At 29.5% G+C, this 6,000-nt stretch overlaps 1 protein-coding gene across 1 annotated transcript in view; it reads right to left on the bottom strand.

The window, feature by feature from the left end:
• Nucleotides 1-4,277, bottom strand: part of LOC126722101 (uncharacterized) — a 45,304-nt gene extending 41,027 nt beyond the window's left edge. The window contains exon 1 of the mRNA XM_050425251.1: nucleotides 4,100-4,277. The gene's annotated coding sequence lies outside the window, so the exon portion shown is untranslated. The remainder of the gene's footprint in view (nucleotides 1-4,099) is intronic.
• Between the last annotated feature and the right edge of the window lie 1,723 nt (nucleotides 4,278-6,000).

Consider the following 6,000-nt stretch of genomic DNA (forward strand, 5'->3'; position numbering starts at 1 on the left):
GGAGGTGTGGTGGCTGCAGTGGCGACGCCATGTGTAAGTCAGGGTGTTCCCAAGAACACCCTGACTTGAAAAAAAAACCTGAAAAAAAAAAAATTTTTACGAATTTTTTTATACTTGCTCTGTTTCAGGAACACCCTCAAATTAAAAAAAAAAAAAAAAAAAATTATTTGTTCTACTTTCAAGCAAAAAAAAAAAAAAAGAAGAAAGCCCAAAAAAAAAAAATTGGTAACAGAGGCAAGCCCACGGCAACTCGACAAGCCCAACAGATTACAGAGGCAAACCCACGGATTCTCCAAAAAAAAAAAAAACCAATAATTAAAGTAGTATGATGTGCACATCAGCCCATGGGATGTGTAATGTGCACATGGCTGGCTCTTTTAGTGTAATATGCACATAGATGTGTGCTAGTGCAACTAATAAACAATAATTTAATTAATCAATAATTAATTGAGGAAAACAACTAATAAACAATAATTAATAATTTAATTAACCAATATATTATAAAAGACAGACAAACAAATTAAATTATGTTAGGCTAAACAACAATTAATAATTTAATAATTAATGAAATAACAATACAACAAATTATAGTTTATAAAAGACAAACAAATGAACGAAACAACTAAACAACAATAATTAATAATTTTATTAATATGTCAAATGAACTTATAGTTTATTGTATAGGTACCTTTGTTCATTTCTTTTATTTTCATTTTTTTTTCCTTTTGAGGTTTTTCGGTGTACAAAATGCAAATTTGTTTTGGTTTTAAGAACTTTTTTTTTTTTTTTTTTTTAAGCACAAACTTCACGCCGGCCAAATTTTGAATTTCGGCCGGTATTTACCGAAATGTCCTGAAACACCCAAAATAGACCGAAATGACTCGAAATTTTTTCAAAGTAGAATAGGAACACCCTGGACAAAATTCATGGAGTCGCCACTGGGTGGCTGTTGCTGGTTCCGATTGGTTTGATGGTTTGTGTTTGTGTGTGGTGATGGGTTTGGATAGGTGGATCGGTATATCATGGGTCTCTGTGTGTGTGGCTCTATGTGTTGAAAACGGTGCTAAAGGTTGAGGGAGAAAGAGAGGAAAAGGAATAGAAAAAGAGAAATAGTAAAAAAAGGAATAAAATAGAATATTTTAATAAAATGGGAAAAAATAGAATTTTGGGATGTTAGGAGTATTGTAAAATGGTATGATATAATTGGTAAAGTAGCTTTTGGGGATAATAAAATGGGATGGGATAGCATTTCCTGATGCGAATACTCTCAGGATGATATCACTTATGTCATAATGTGTATACATGTTATATATAAAACATTAAAATTCTACCTTGCACTATATATACGGGTGTGTGTGTGAAAATTCTACTATTTTATTAAAAAGATGAATATTGAATCTCTCATAAACACAACTAAATACATAAAATTTAAGGATAGAATATAACATATTGGATTAAGAGAAAATAAATTAATAAATAATTGGAAAAAAAACCTATAGAAAATTTATATTTAAAAAAAAAGACTACTCAATATTAGTAATAAATCTAAAATTAAGAATATTTATATTTCAGAATTACACATCAAATTATTTTTTAGTTTGGCACCCCCTCTATAGAATTAGACCTCTCTCATTATTTCTCCCAAAAACTTTCAAAGTGGCCATAAACTTGTATTTACATAATAACCAGCCAAATAACTCAATAAATCGTTATTCCTATATATTCTTCTTTAGGCGGATTTAAGGTACCTGCCCAAGTTTACAGAAATAACAGAAGTCTAATTAAGAGCATCTAATATATTATGCAGTGATAGAACCTTTAGGGTGGCCAGGCCATGCCCTGACCCCAAAATAATAATAATAATAATAATAATAATAATAATAATAGTAGTAGGAGGAGGAGGAGGAGGAGGAGGAGGAGGAGGTAAATTTTTATTAAAAATTATGTTTGGGGCCTTTTGGACCCCCTCCCCTCCAAGATCAATTCATCCCCAGCCCCAGCCCAACAAGGAAATCATGAGTATAACCTAATTTCAACCCAAAAAAAAAAAAAAAAAGAAACAAAAAAAAAATGAAAAGAAAAGAGAAAGGAAACCAAACGTTACAGAGAGACTGAGCGATAGAGAAATAGAGAGACGTAGGTTTTTTTTGTAATGGACTTATTCATAGTTCATTTATATCAAGGTTGGTTTACCCAAAAAAATAGAGAGATCGAGAGATGAATCATGCATTTAACCTAAATATTATTATTGTGCAAGAGGGTTTGTGACTTTGGGTTTGGGATGGGCTTAGTTTAGGATTTCTTAAAAAAATTATTAAAAAAAAAAAAAAATTGGTCCATATTCTTTACCCTATATTTAACCCCCCAAAAAAAAAAAAAAAAAAAAATTCAAGACCATTAATAATAGGTAGTTTGTTTATCACTTGCATGAATCTATTATTTTTTCTTCACCATTTACACTCTGTCACATGATAAATTGTGACCAAAAAGTTGGAATGCTGATACAACCACAAACTATTTTACAATATTTTTACAACTTATTGATGTGACAAATTCATACTAGTTTTTACTTTTTATCTAGATCTATCACTAACATCATTTTTTCACTTACCAATAATCACTTACCATATTATCAATTTGTAAAAAAATTTATAAAATAATTTGTATACATAGCATTACTAAAAACTTGTGAAATAAGATGCAGTAATAAAATTTTAAGAGCATCTAATATATTGCGTAGGGATGAAGGGTAATTATTGGATACTCTCGGAGTACCATAAATGCGTGCTCCTCCTTTAATATAACCGTGAGTCCCACTAATTAAATTTGTGGTGGAACCCACAATTCATGTGAAAAAGAAAAGTACGCATTCATGGTATTCCTAGAATATTCAATAATTTTCCAACCTTTTAGGGGGGCAGGCCATGCTCTGACCCCAAGAAATAATAATAATAATAGGTAATTTTTTACTAAAAATTATGTTTGGGGCTTTTGGGCCCCCCTTCCCTCCAAGAATAATTCATCCCCAGCCCTAGTCCAACAAAGAAATCATGCGTTTAACCTAATTTCAACCAAAAAAAAAAAAAACACAAAAACATAGAAAAGAATAGAAAAGAAAAGAGAAAGAAAACCTTACAGAGAGACTGAAAGATAGAGAAATAGAGAGACCGAGCTTTTTTGTAATAGATTTATTTGTAGTTAATTTATATCAGTGTTGGTTTACTAAAAAAAAAGGAGACCAAGAGATGAATCATGTGTTTAACCTAAATATTATTATTTTGCAAAAGGGTTTGTGACTTTGGGTTTGGGGTGGGGCTTAGTTTAGGATTTCTTAAAATAATTAAAAAAAAAAAAAAAAACCTTGGTCCATATTTTTTACCCTATATTTAAAAAAAAAAAAAATCAAGACCATTAATGATAGGTAGTTTGTCTATTTTGCGCATGAATTTATTATTTTTTCTTAACTACTCAGACTTTGTCACATGGTAAATTGCGACAAAAATGTTGAAGTACAATTTACAATAATTTTACAACTTATTAATGTGACAAATTCATACTAATGTTTACTTTTTATCTAACTCTACAACTAACATAATTTTTTTTATTTATCAATAATTACTAATCATATTATTAATTTGTAAAAAAAATTTATAAAATAGTTTATATAAGTAGCATTTCTCAAAAATTGTGAAATAAGCTGCGATAATAAAATCTTAAAACAATGGGCAGAGAAAGAGGTAGAGTAAACAATGGTCAGGCCTCTCTCTGTAGACCGTTAGTGGTGGTTCCGGACCAGATCTAACCGGATCGGGTTAGATCCGAACTCTTGCACCGCCGGCCTACAATTGTCAACTCCTTCACTGACCACTCTTGCGAGGTTTCTCCGAGTAAGTCCCCCTGACCTCCTAGTGGTTGTGGTTTTTCTCTGTACAATGTTGTTTCTTATCCCTGAGATTTTTCCGATGCTTTTTATTTTATTTATTTTAATTTTCTTTAAAAAAAGAGGATAAATTCTAGGAACTACGAAAAAGAAAGTTGCTTCAAAAAAGTTTTGCAAATTATTAAAAGCTCGTAATAAAAAGTTAGCGAGCACACGAACCTGAACGGTTGAGCTGAGTTCCTACTCCAAGAAGATTGGATTGTTCTGGTCTAGAAATATTTACTGGCCGGCAAAAAGATACTAAGATTGGAAAAACTTATTATAGTCTAGTTGTTTAAATTGGACTCGGTTAACTATAAATAGAAAAAGGCATCCCATGCAATACATGACATAATTATATTCATTAGTGGTCACCCGAAGAAATAATGCAGAAAATGGAATGGAAATAATAAGTTGCTGGGTCTTTGTCATTCTTTAAGATTCCATTAGATGATGTCCTTTAGTCTTTTTACTTTTTAGAGTGTATTTAAATTAGGTAAATGTTAGTCATTGTCGGTATTGGTTTAAAAGTTACTTTTATAAATATTTTATTAAAAGAATAATAAAATAATAAATTATATTAATAACTTTTTATATTTTTCAAAAAAATAAAGTCAAAATGTTTTTATTATAATTTATTAATAATTGTTCTAAAAATATCAATTAACATACCCTTTTAAATTAACAGAAGAGTCGTTCACTTATTCTAAGAGTACAATAAAAAAAATTACAATATTTTCATTATAATTGAAGTATTTGTCAACCAGATCAAACTAAAATCAAATCAAATAATTAAATATTATACCAAAATTTACTGTTGTTACTTTTTTTTTTTTTTTGGGTCATAACTAAAACTACAACTTTATTGGAACTTGTTGACTGCCATTCATTTTTAAAGGTAAAAAGTGATAGAAAAGAATAGAAAAGTAGAGAACATAAAAATTATAAATTAATATTCTTCCTTATCCAGTGGAACAAAAAAGTTGAAATGTAAGGAAAAAAAAGGAAAAATAAAAAGCCACCTTGGCCGAAAAGTCAACAGGGAAGAATTAAAAAATGACCACAAAAGGGCATAAGGGATTCTATTGGTGGAGAAGATTACGTATTATCTCTTATCAAATATGAATTAATTTTTTTAACTACCTAAGGCATTCTATTTACACTCGTTAAATAATATAAAAATTAACACAAATACATATACATTTATATTACTTTTTTTTATTAGTATATATAATTTAAAATTTACAATAAAAATTGATTATGCATTAAATGGGAAGAGATTTTCAAAAAAAAAAAAAAAAAAACTTTATCCACGTGACCATTGTCATGTAAACTGAGAAGATATTTTCACCAAAAAAAAAAAAAAAAAAGAGAGAGAGAGAAGAGGACCTGGAGTTCACGTTGATGTGCTGTAAAGATGCTAAAAAAGAGAAAATGATAAAGAGGCAAAAGGTTAATCAGGTCACAGGTATAATGGAAAAAGTAGGTGAGTGCAATAAATGTGAGGATATTTATGTAATTTACTACCTACATCATCTTTTTTCCTTAGTTTTCCTCCCAAATTGGAAGGACAAAATTATGTGGGCTTGGAGAGATTATTTTCCACCCCATTTTCTGTCTCTCTTGTTTTCTCTCCTGAACCAAATAAGAAAAAATTCTATTTTTCACCCTATTTTCCTCTCATTCTTTTCCATTCTCTCTGTTTTCACCACAACCAACCATACCCTAAGGGTCCGTTTGGTTGGAGAAGTGGAAAAGTGGGAGAATAAAAAATTAGTGAGAGGATGGAAAAGTGTGAGGATAAAAAAGATTTGATTTTCACTCATGTGTGTTTAGTTGGAGGGGTGAAAAAGTGGGAGGGTAGAAAACTTTTTTGTTTGGTTGGAGAGAAAAAAGGGAAGGATGGAAAATGTAGTTTATATAAATTGACTATTATGTCATTGTTATATAATATATAAAAAATAGATATATTTACAATCATTAAATAATATAAAAATTAACACAAATACATATACATTTATATTACTTTTCTTTATTATTATATATAATTTAAAATTCATGGGCAACAAAATTTGATTATG

The sequence above is a fragment of the Quercus robur genome, chromosome 4 (genome assembly GCF_932294415.1).
Source record: "Quercus robur chromosome 4, dhQueRobu3.1, whole genome shotgun sequence".
In the NCBI taxonomy this organism is placed as follows: Eukaryota; Viridiplantae; Streptophyta; class Magnoliopsida; order Fagales; family Fagaceae; genus Quercus; species Quercus robur.